The sequence below is a fragment of the Bubalus bubalis genome, chromosome 16, assembly GCF_019923935.1.
Source record: "Bubalus bubalis isolate 160015118507 breed Murrah chromosome 16, NDDB_SH_1, whole genome shotgun sequence".
Lineage (NCBI taxonomy): Eukaryota > Metazoa > Chordata > Mammalia > Artiodactyla > Bovidae > Bubalus > Bubalus bubalis.
The window spans coordinates 877,092-890,208 of record NC_059172.1 but is presented as its reverse complement, the minus strand read 5'-3'; positions in this window follow the sequence as shown (position 1 = coordinate 890,208).

The following is a 13,117-nucleotide window of genomic DNA, read 5'->3' as shown; positions in this document are numbered from 1 at the left end:
TATGTCTGCTTTTTAATATGCTGTCTAGGCTGGTCGTAGCTTTCCTTCCAAGGAGCAAGCGTCTTTTCATTTCATAGCCACTTGCACACACTTCCAATTCATTCTCCATCCAACTGCTAGAGCAGCAATTCTCAAACTTGGCTAATACATAGACACCATTTAAAGGAAAGGAATTCTCAAGGAACATAGTTTGACATACACTCCCCAAAGACTTTTAATCTATGAGAATGTCAGTTTTGAATTTTCCTTGTTGAAGAGATATTTTATCATTGTGCTGATCTAGTTTGAAAAAGTTCTTTAAATCCCCTTACAATTGAAAATATGTCTGTGATCTTTGGGCTTGGAGTATTCAGTTTCATACCTCAACCCATAACTTTTCAAAACCATGTTTCTGATTATTTGCATCCTGGTTAAAACCTTGAAGGCTTCTGTTGCTCTTTGAATAAAACTCCATATTTTATTTTTTCATTTTGAATCTGTTTTTATTGAAATACAGTTATTTACAATGTTGTATTAATTTCTGCTGAACAGCAAAGTGACTCAGTTTATATACATGCAAACATCTTTTATGTCCTTTTCCATTATGGTTTATCCCAGAATATTTAATATAGTTCCCTGTGCTATACTGCCGGAGAAGGCAATGGCACCCCACTCCAGCACTCTTGCCTGGAAAACCCCATGGATGGAGGAGCCTGGTGGGCTACAGTCCATGGGGTCGCTAAGAGTCGGACACGACTGAGCGACTTCACTTTCACTTTTCACTTTCATGCATTGGAGAAGGAAATGGCAACCCACTCCAGTGTTCTTGCCTGGAGAGTCCCGGGGACGGGGGAGCCTGGTGGGCTGCCGTCTATGGGGTCGCACAGAGTCGGACACGACTGAAGTGACTCAGCAGCAGCAGCAGCAGCGCTACACCGCAGGACCTGTTGTTTATCTATTCCGTATATAATAGTGGCTTCCACTAAACCACACTCCCACTGCGTCTCTCCCCTCCCCGCCCCCTTGGCAGCACAAGTCTGTTCTCTGCATCTGTGAAAGCTCCGCATTTTACACGTGGTCTCTAAAGAGCTGTGCCTTCTGGCCTCAGCCTGCCTCTCCCGTGTTGCCCCGCTCTTCGGTAGGTCGTGGCCTCACTCTCTTCGGTTTTTCTATCGGCCACGTTTCTTCCTGCCTCAAGGCGTATTTGCACGTGTGCCTTTCCTCCTTAGAATGCTTGCTTTCACGTGGTGATGCCTCCTGTTCTCTCCACTGGCCCGCTCCTGCGTGAGTGCCTGGTTGCTCAGCCGTGTCCCATGCTTTGGGATCCCATGGACTGTAGCCCGCCAGACTCCACTGTCTGTGAGATTCTCCAGGCAAGAATACTGGAGTGGGTTGCCATGTCCTGCTCCAGGGGATCTTCCTGACCCAGGGATCAAACCCACGTCTCCTGCATTTCCTGCTTTGGCAGGCAGATTCTTTACCACTGAGCCACCTGGGAAGCCCAACCTTCAGCTTAACTACTGCAGTATTTAACCCCCCTGTGGTTTCAGTTGTGTCTGACTCTCTGTGAGCCCACGGACTGTAGCCCACCAGGCTCTCTGTTCATGGAATTTTCCAGGCAATAACACTGGATTGAGTAGCCATTCCCTTCTCCAGGGGATCTTCCAAACCCAGGGATCTAACTAGTGTCTCCTGCATTGCAGGTGGATGCTTTGCTACCAGTATTTTCAGTTACCTGTGACCCCATAGTATAAAAATGTTAAATGGAAAGTTCCAGAAATAAACAATTCATTAGTTAAAAATTGTGTGCCCTTCTTCATAGCATGATGATCTCTCATGCCAATAGCTCTAGCCTGGGACCTGGATCACCCCTTTGTCAGGTGTATCTTGCCCATCAGTCAGCAGCTGTCAGGGTTCCCAGACAGACTGTCATGGTATCACAGTGCTCCTGTTCGAGGAGCTCTTAGTTGATTTAATGGTGGCCCCAAAGGGCCAGGGTAGTGATGCTGGCCATTCCCACATGCCAAAGGGAAGCTGTAAGTGCTTCTTTTAAGTGAACAGATAAACGTTCTCAGCTTAATAAGGAAAGAAAAAAAAATCGTATGCTGAAGTTAAGACTGACAGTAAGAACAACCCTTTTACAGGTGAAATGGTGAAGAAGGAAAAAGAAACCCATGCTAGTCTGGCTGTCACATTTCAGACTGCCAAAATCAAGGTCACAGTGCCCGAAAAGTGCTTCGTAAAAATGGCAAAGGCATAATATTTGTGCAAGATATTTTGCAACAGAGAGAGACAGCGAGACCACATTCACATACTTCTTTCTTTAGTATGTTGTTATAATTGTTCCATTTTATTATTTCTGTTCTTAGTCTTTTATTGTGCCTGACCTGTACATTTAACTTTATTCTACGTGCTGTGCTTAGTTGCTCAGTTGTGTCCAACTCTTTGAGACCCCAGGGACTGTAGCCCCCCAGGCTCCTCTGTCCATGGGATTCTCCAGGCAATAACACTGGAGTCGGCTGCCATGACCTCCGCCAGGGGATCTTCCCGACCCAGGGATCAAACCCAGGTCTCCCACATTGCAGGCAGATTCCTTACCAGCTGAGCCACCTGGGAAGCCAAACTTTATTCTAGCAATATACATATAGAGAAAAAAGTATATATGAAGTTTGATACTATTCTCAGTCTCGGTCCTCCACTGGGGGTATGGAACACATCCCCTGTGGTTAAGGGGGACTGTACTTCCTCAGGGTCGCTCTCTCTGCATCCCAAGACTTGGTTATGTTCCCCTGTTATCGACTGTCTGGGTAGTCTGTGCTTTCCTATGCAGCACTTATGAGAATTACTATTAGTTATCTGCAGAATTATTTAACTGTGTTTATTTAACGTGTACCTCTCTGCCAGACTGTGAGTTCCTCAAAGGCAAGGATATATCTTTCTTCTTTTTCTAATTTTATTTTTAATCGGGAGATAACCACTTCAGTGCTGTGCTGGGTCCCATCACACAGCAGTGTGACTCGGCCACCAGTGTGTGCGTGTCCCCGGCCACTTGGAACTCGCTCCTGCCTCATGCCATGCTCCTGTCTAGGTCTTCACAGGGCCCCAGATTCGAGCCTCTGTCCTGCAGCACCTTCTCGTTAGCTAGCTTTTCACACATGGCAATGTGTGTGTCTCCATGCTACCCTCTCAGTTCCCCTAGGCCTCTCCTCCCCGCACCATGCCCACAAGCCTGTCCTCTACGTCTGCATCTATATTCCTGCCCTGCAAATAGGTTCAAAATCTTTCTTGTTCACCCTTGTATCTCCTATTGCACCATTCAAAATACCTGCCATGTGAGAGGTTGTCAAATATTTGCTGAAAGGAACTGCCCCAGATGCTTAAGCCAAATAATAAACTAATAACATGTATAGGCTGATAATCACATGGGAATAAATGTTTTATGTTTACTAGAAAATAAAAGATTGAGGTGGCTTCCAGCAAGACTGAGAGAGCATTCAGGCTTCAAGCATTTGACGTTTGGAGTCAAGGTCACCCATTAAGAGTCATCTATCACTTGGTATTTGTTTATCTAATCAAGCAGATCCACTTGAGATAATCTGTACTCTGTACTCCTTTTGTTCTGCTTCTGTACATGTTGATACATAGGACTTATGTCATTCTGGTTATTTGCTTGATTGACTAGAGGTGAACATTGAGGAGTGAACCCAGATATTTAGTAAAACCCAGCTCCTTCAAGGTCATTGGCTGAGCTACACAATATCTTAAGAGCTTCCAGGTTCAGTTCAGTTCAGTTCAGCTGCTCAGTTGTGTCCAGCTCTTTGTGACCCCATGGACTGCAGCACACCAGGCCTCCCTGTCCATCTCCAGCTCCCAGAGTTTACCCAAATTCATGTCCATTGAGTCAGTGATGCCATCCAATCATCTCGTCCTCTGTCGTCCCCTTCTCCTCCTGCCTTCAATCTTTCCCAGCATCAGGGTATTTTCCAATGAGTCAGCTCTTCACATCAGGTGGACAGAGTATTGGAGTTTCAGCTTCAGCATCAGTCCTTCCAATGAATACCCAGGACTGATTTCCTTTAGGATGGACTGGTTGGATCTCCTTGCAATCCAAGGGACTCTCAAGAGTCTTCTCCAACAGCACAGTTCAAAAGCCTCAATTCTTCGGCACTTAGCTTTCTTTACAGTCCAACTCTCACATCCATACATGACTACTGGAAAAGCTTTGCTGAAGAAGCTGAAGTTGAACGGTTCTATGAAGACCTACAAGACCTGGAACTAAGGAGAGAGTCAATTCCTAGGCAGGTTGATAAGAAGTCCAGGGGAAGCCGAGGAGAGAGGGGTCTGGGGTTCTCAAGGAGGAGGAAAGGACAAACATCTTTTTTCCCTCTACGTTCCTTAGTCACATAAAATGGTTTTTTTCTTTAAGTCTTAAACTGATGATTACACAACAGACAACTCCGTTTAAACTCTGTACTAGGGATTATACAACAACAATGTATCCTGCTTGAGGACAATTTCTCCTTCCTGAAAACCCTGATATTTTAGAATGTATATTACGGGAGTGGGTCTGGTAGGATCTTTCTATTGTTAAGTTCTAATGTTATTATCTGAAAATGTAAATTGTGGGAGTGGGTCTGGTAAAATTTTCATAAACTTGAGACATTCTTTTCATTTATTGTAATAACTAATTAAAAAGTATATAACTGTCTTGGTAACACTAGCTAGAGGGGCATTCTCCCCCTTCTGATGTGTGTGTCAGAAGCTTTCTTTGTCCCTTTTATACTTTAATAAAACTCTGCTATACAAAAGCTCTTGAGTGATCAATCCTGGTCCCTGGTCCCGAAGCTAAATCTTCTTCTTCAGAGATCAAGAATCTGACACCTTTCACCATTAGCTATCAGTTCAGTTCAGTTCAGTTGCTCAGTCATGTCTGACTCTTTGCAACCCCATGACTGCAGCACGCCAGGCCTCCCTGTCCATCACCAACTCCCGGAGTTCACTCAAACTCATGTCCATTGAGTAAGTGATGCCATCCAACCATCTCATCCTCTGCCACCCTCTTCTCCTTTTGCCTTCAATCTTTTCCAGCATCAGGCTAGTGTGAGAGACTCTTTTCTTTCAACCATAGATAATATGTAAATGAATGAGAATGTCTGTGTTTCAGTAAGAGTTTTTAAAATTGACACTGAAATTTGAGTTTCATATAATTTTCATTGTGGGGCTTCCCTGGTGGCTCAGAGGTAAAGACATGGGTCTTTACATGTAATGCAGGAGACATGGGTTTGATTCCTGGGTCGGGAAGATCCCCTGGAGGAGTGTTGGGAAGCCCAGTACAAAATAGCCGGTTGGAGGAAGTCCTTGGGAAAATGGCGAAGGGCCAGAAATACCCTGGCTTGGTGTGCTCAGGCAGAAAAACATCTCCTGCCTTTGGTTATGCCTGGCGCCAAGATTTAATAATAAATATTAAGGATGTTGCTTGAGAAAACAGGTTATGGGATAAGCACATGGGTCACTTAGAGCGCGCTGTCCTTGAAATATTTTTACTGATTAGGTGTTAACCCTGTACACGCTCTGCTGGCTGTATACTCTAAGCTCTTTGTTCCTACTTCTATAAAAAGGCTTGACTGCAGAAATAAACTTGTCAGTCCTTGCAAGAGACTGTCCGAGTGTCCTTCTTTCAGGTTCGTCGCTTCCAAGTCCTGGGGAGAAAATCCCCAACAAGGAGGGCATGGCAACCCACTCCAGTATTCTTGCCTAGAGAATCCCATGGACAGAGGAGCCTGGCGGGCTGCAGTCCATGGGGTGGCAAAGAGTCGGACATGACTGAAGTGACTGAGCATGCATAATTTTCATCTGTCATGAAATACTCTTCTTTTGGTTTGGTTTCACCCACTTAGCTTACAGTTCTCCTCTCTGCATAGGCTAGTTCTATATTTTATGCAGTACATCTTTGTAGGGTGAGCATCTGTGCCGAGGTCCAGCCCCGGCTGATCCAGGGTATTCGAAGGAGAGATGGATAGGCGACCTATTCAAATGTTAATTAGAGATAATAAAGAGTAATAGAATGAGGATAGCTCAGTAGGAAAATTCAGTGGAGAAAAGAAGCTGAGTGGCTTGGTTTACGCGGAAAATCAATATAACCCGTGACACCAGGTTAGCTCTGACCACGGAGGCCGCAGGCGCCCTCTCGAATAGCGGAAGGTGCTCCACCGTAGACACCTTCTCGAGTGGGTCTTAGAAGCCCAGGCAAATAAATGGTCGCAGAGGATATCCGTGCTCCAGATGAACACTCAGCTGGAAGTTAAAGGGAAGAATGACATGGGGAGACCAAGCGTTGGTGAGCAAGGCCCATAGCTTTATTTTCAACAGGGGCTTTTATACCCTAAGTTACACATAGAGGATAATAGGGGATGCAAAATCAGCAGTCTTTGATGCTTATCAAAAACCAGGGTTTCTTTCCTGCAAATTTATCGTATACAAATGGTTTAGGTGATTTACATCATCTTCTGGCCAGAGGCCTATTAACATTTTATGACTCTTGACAAGGACTTATCAACAAAGACTTATTTTCTCTAAGAGTAATTATTTTAAGGTTTGGCGCCATCTTCCGAAGATAAGATTACGTTCCTATAGGGTGGATGTGTAATGGGTTTACAAAGGAAAGAATTTACTACCTTAAGGGTCTAAAGTTACTAACACCAAGGCCACTACTTATTTTTTCTACATACCAACTATATTAATTAATGCACATTCAAGGATACAATTCAGGGGATGTGAAAACTTGGCAACAAACATTGGCTCATCAATGAAATCTTTTACTAGTTTTATTCTGACAGTTTCTAATTCTCTGAGAGGCTCTAAGCTATTTGAATATCTTAAGCTTCCCATGCCTCTGGAGGCTGGGAGACTGTAAACAATCGTATGCATAGCTGTAGGTGTCCGGGTAAACTTGTCAGGCGAGTTAGAGAGCCATCTGAGGGGTTTGGATTTAAACACTCCTAATTGCCCAGGAACTTTATTAATTGGAGCTGTAAGTTAACTCTTTGACAGAGAGAGCGAGATGGTGGTGGGGGACAGCCCCCAGTAAAGTCAGAGGTGAGAGCACAAAGCAATAAAGTAGGCAGACTCTGGTTTTTGGGGGGTAGATGCTCGAGAATATCTGGGGGCACTCCCAAGGCTTGATCCCACCTTTGCATATGCCGAGCCTCCTTCCTCATGACCTTTGTCACGAGTGGAATGTCTCTCGCCGGCTCCCGGCACATCTGGCAGGTTTGTTTGATTTTATTATGATGCAAGTGCATTAAGCTTTTGATAACAGAGGTATCCTCTTCAAAGACAGAGATCTCGAATGAACACATTGCAGATGGAGTCAGTCCTCATCTGTGGTTGACTTAAATAACTGACCATTTGGCTGCTTCAATTCCTGCTCTTATGCTATAAATTCATCATTAAAGGGCGTGTCTGAAGAAAAACCTGGGTCCCCGTCAGGGATCCCAATAAAAGCAGAACCCCAGGTCCAGGCTCTCTTTCCCTTTCAACTAGATATGCTGAGTTCCCTCCAGGACCTGTGAGTAAGAAGCCTCATCTTTCAAGCTTTCCTGATGGTTACTGCTGAGGGAAACTCGCAATCCTAAGAAAGACTGCAGTGGTGGGCCAGCCTCCACCTTGGCTCTGCAAGGGGAGATGCCCATGGGAAGCGTGTCTAGCCATCTCCGCACTGTCCTGGGGTGAGGGCAGAGGCAACCGGGCTGCAGGCGTCACCCTCAAAGCTAACGAGGGACGTGCGTTCATCCCACAAAAAAGAGTAGATGGGTGTGTCCGTGAACCGAAACGGAGACATGTCAGAAATGGAAAGCACAATAAATACTTTATAGTAAGACCTTTGGCATTACTACTGCTCTTCTCTCAGGTCACACCCAAAATACTCATTTCAAACAATAGTTTGACTTTGACCAACCATTTTGTGGCTGTGTTTTATTGGCATCTCTAAGCTCAATCTTTCTCTCTCTCTTTTTAAAGTCCTTCTTCATAGCATTTTATAACAGCTAATTTTCATTCTAAACTTACTCTTGGGAAGTTGTTGTTGTTGCTCGGTTGCTCAGTCGTGTCCGACTCTTGGCGACCCCATGAATTACAGCACGCCAGGCTTCCCTGTCCATCACCATCTCTGAGAGTTTGCTCAGACTCATGTCCATTGAGTCGGTGATGCCATCCAACCATCTCATCCTCTGTTATCCCCTTCTCCTCCAGCCCTCAATCTTTCCCAGCATCAGGGTCTTTTCAAATGAGTCAGCTCTTCACATCAGGTGGCCAAAGTATTGGAACTTCAGCTTCTAATGAATATTCAGGATTGATTTCCTTTAGGATGGACTGGTTGGATCTCCTTGCAGTCCAAGGGACTCTCTAGAGTCTTCTCTAGCACCGCAGTTCAGAAGCATCAATTCTTCAGCATTCAGCTTTCTTTATAGTCCAACTCTCACATCCATACATGACTACTGGAAAAACCATAGCTTTCACTAGATGGGCCTTTGTTGGCAAAAGTGAAAAACCTTTGTCTTTCCTTTTTAATATGCTGTCTGTGTTTTTCATAGCTTTCCTTCCAAGCAGCAAGTGTCTTTTAATTTCATGGCTGTGGTCACTGTCTGCAGTGATTTTGCAGCCCCCCAAAATAAAGTCTGCCACTGTTTCCACTGTTTCCTCATCTATTTGCCATGAAGTGATGGGACTGGATGCCATGATCTTAGTTTTCTGAATGTTGAGCTTTAAACAAACTTTTTCACTCCCTTCTTTCGCCCTCATCAAGACCTGATTCATGTTAATGTTTGACAGAAAACAACAAAATTCTATAAAGCTATTATCCTTCAATTAAAAAATAAACAAATTTTAAAAATTAAAAAAGAAGGTCTTTAGTTCCTCTTCATTTTCTGCCATTAGAGTGGTATCATTTGCACATCTAAGGTGGTTAATATTTCTTCCTGCAATCTTGATTCTAGCTGGTGCTTCACCCAGCCTGGCATTTCGCATGATGTACTCTGCATATAAGTTAAATTAGCAGGGTGACAGTATACAGCCTGACGTGCTCCTTTCTCAAATTTGAACCAGTCTGTTGTTCCGTGTTTGGTCTGAACTGTTGCTTCTTGACCCACAGGTTTCTCAGGAGACAGAGTAGGTGGTCTGGTATTTCCATCACTTTAAGAATTTTCCACAGTTTGTTGTGATCCACACAAAGGTTTTAGCATAGTCAAAGAAGCAGAAGTAGATGTTTTTCTGGAATTCCCTTGCTTTCTCTATGAGCTGAGGAATGTGGACAGTTTGATCATTGGTTGCTTTGCCTTTTCTAAATCCAGCTTGTACATCTGGAAGTTCTCAGTTCATGTATTGCTGAAGCCTAGCTTGAAGGAATTTGAGCATAACCTTACCAGTATGTGAAATGAAAGCAATTGTCTGGTAGTTTGAACATTCTTTGGCATTGCCCTTCTTTGGGACTGGAATGAAAACTAACCTTTTCTAGTCCAGTGGCCACAGCTGTTTCCAAATTTGCTGACATGTTGAATGCAACACTTTAACAGCATCATCTTTTAGAATTTTACATAGCTCAGCTGGAATTCCATCACCTCCACTAGCTTTGTACATAGTGATGCTTCCTAAGGCCCACTTGACTTCACACTCCAAGATGCCTGGCTCTATGTGAGTGACCACACCATCGTGGGTATCCTGATCATTAAGATATTTTTTGTATAATTCTTCTGTGTATTCTTGCCACCTCTTCTTTATCTCTTCTGCTTCTGTTGGGTCCTTACTGTTTCTGCCCTTTATTGTGCCCAGTCTTGCATGAAGTGTTCCCTTGATCTCTCCAGTTTTCTTGAAGCGCTCTCTAGTCTTTTCCAGTCTATTGTTTTCCTCTACTTCTTTGCATTGTTCACTGAAACAGGCCTTCTTATCACTCCTTGATGCTCTCTGGAACTCTGCATTCAGATGGGTATATCTTTCCCTTTCTCCCTTGCTTTTCACATCTCTTTATTCAGCTACTTTTAAAGCCTCCTCAGACAACCACTTTGCTTCTTGCATTTTTCTTTGGGATGGTTTTGGTTACAGCTTCCTGTACAATGTTACTGACCTCTGTCCATAGTTCTTCAGGCACTCTCTCTACCAAATCTAATTTCTTGAATCTATTCGTCACCCCTACTGTATAATCATAAGGGACTTGATTTAGGTCCTACCTGAACGGCCCAGTGGTTTTCCCTAATTTCTTCATTTTAAGCCTGAATTTTGCAATAAGGAGCTGCAGTAAAGATCCATCCCCTCCATGGATCACAACCTTCTAAAGGGGCTTACAGAACTCAATGAAGCTATGAGCCATGCCATGTAGGGCCACCCTGGATGGATGTGCCATAGTGGAGAGTTCTGACAAAACATGGTCCACTGGAGGAGTGAATGGCAAACCTCTCCAGTATTCTTGCTGTGAGAACCCCATGAACAGTATGTAAAGGCAAAAAGAGCTTCCTAGACCCTTTAGTGAAAAGATTGAGAGTCAACAGACATGAGGATCATTTCAAAGAACACTCATATGGTGTCAATTTCTTGGTTTAAATATGCAGAAGCGTCTCATGACATATGAAACAACTTCCGTACAGAATTTCTGTGTTCTATCAGGTGTCTGAGATAGACATTTTTAACTGTCCTGCAGTACATTCCAAGGAACCAAACATGGATTTTTAAGTTCTATCTGACATGTAAGACTTCCTAGTGAGTCCCACAGAGCAATTAGCTTCTTCTTTAACTGTCGGCAGCCTCTGATTAAATGTCAAATTTCAGAGAGTGCCGGGTTTCAGCTGCAGATGGTGTGTAACAGAGTAGATTGTACATCTCTTTAGTTTGTTCCCAATTGAAGTTGAGTTGATTTACAATGTTGTTAATCTCAGGTGTACAGCAAAGTGATTCAGTAAAACACACATATGCTATGTATATTTTTTTCAGATTCTTTCCCCTTATAGATTATTATAAACTATTGAGTATAGCTCCCTGTGCTATACAGTCAGTTCAGTTCAGTCGCTCGGTAGTGTCCGACTCTTTGTGACCCCAAGGAGTGCAGCACGCCAGGCCTCCCTGTCCATCGCCAACTCTGGGAACTTGCTCAAACTCATGTCCATCAAGTTGGTGATGCCATCCAACCATCTCATCCTCTGTCGTCCCCTTCTCCTGCCTTCAATCTTTCCCAGCATCAGGGTCTTTTCCAATGAGTCAGTCATGTGCTATACAGTAGGTCCTTCTTACACTAGTCTGTATACTAGATATATACTATTCTATACATAATGTATACAGCCTCATCTGCTAGTAGGCAGGATGCCTTAGAACCCTGAACCCATAACCTCCCCTGGACATGGCTCGGTCCACAGAGAGCCGGGACCTGGCCTCAGACACCAGTGTGCATGCACTAGACCCAGCAATCATACCTATCAAACCCAGCTGATAAAACAGACTAATCAAAGGGTTTTGGAGGAGGGAGAGAGAAAAGCAGAAAAGGCATGGACGATCAATATTAGGAATAAAAGGAGCATGATAGAATAAAAAAGAAGACACTACTTTGATATCTATACTTCCAAAATGATTAGCATGAGAAGCAAATGTTTCCTAGAAAATATTGCTACAGCTAACATAAGGAAGTATAGAAAATCTGAACCTATAACACAACAATGTCACTGAAGAGAAATGAAAGTACTGTGTCTATACAAGAATAGATGAAGAAATGTTCATAGCTTTATTCATAATAATCCCAACCTGGAAACAGCTTAAATGTTTACCAGCTCACAAATGATTAAACAGCCAGGGGTGCAGTGATTCCATGGAAGACTACTCAGCTGCAACGAGAAACTACTCTTACCTTAACAGTCCAGACTGAGTGACTCTCAAAAGCATCGTGCCAAGAAAGGGAAATAAGACACGAAAGAGTACAAACTATGTGATTCCATTTAAATGACATTTTGGAGAGGACAAATTATAGAGATGGAAAACAGAGATTGGCTGTGGCCAGGAGATGAGCTGGTGGCAGTGAGGTACTGATGCCTGGGAACATTTGGGGTGATGGAGATGCTCTGTATCCTGATTGTTGTGGCGTTAACGGGAGTGTATACATTTGTCAAGATTCTTGCAACTGTGCACTTTTTCAAGAGCGACTTTTATTATTTGTGAATTTTACCTTAATTTTTAAAAAGTAAAAAGATTATAATTAATATTTAGACTGAAAAAGAAAGTTGAGGGCCAAACTTTAGTACCTTACAGAAGAGTAAAGGGATATGATAACCGCAGCAGGGCATCAGTGGTTATGGTATCAGAATATCGTGCGCAGTAATAAAGAGCTCCGAAGAGACATGCTGAGGACAGCTAGAAAACCTTAAATCTGTCCTGTAGTTTACACGGTCACTCCAGTAAGTCTGGGGGCTTCTAGAACTTCCAGTGTAGTAGATGAGGAGGAGAAGGTCTTGTTTCACCTTCCTGCTGTTTCCTATGCTGCCTCTTGACCTATTTCATGCCCCATATTGAAATATATTCTCACTAAGATATCCATATTAATGTACTTATTTTTTTTAAGTGCTTAAAATGTAGTTTAAATGTTCCCCCCTGCCCCCACCACAAAGTACTTTGGGACTTCTCCGGTGGTCCAGGGGTTAAGAATCCATCTTCAATGCATGGGATGTGGGTTAGATCCCTGGTCTGGGAACTAAGATCCCACATGCCTTGGAGCAACTAAGCCCACGAGCCACAAGTACTGAACTGCACATTCTGGAGCCCGTGTGCCACAACCAAAGATTCTTCATGACACAAATGTAGAACTTGTACGTTGCAATTAAGATCTGAAGTCAAATAAACAAATAAATAAACATTAAAGATACTTAGAATAGAAAAGGGAGATTTTTCTCAGGGTATGGAAAGTTAGGGATTTATTACAAATTAAAAAATAGAGAAAAGGTCATGAAAACCTGAAGATAGAGGCTCAAAAGGAGAAGTAAGAAAAATTATCTAGAGATCACGGAAGCCACTTTTCAATGCCTCCATCCTCACCTGGAAATGACTGCTCTCCTAGAGATTTAGTCAGATGATTTTAAGATTTAAAGCACATATTCCTTTACCAGTTTGCTAA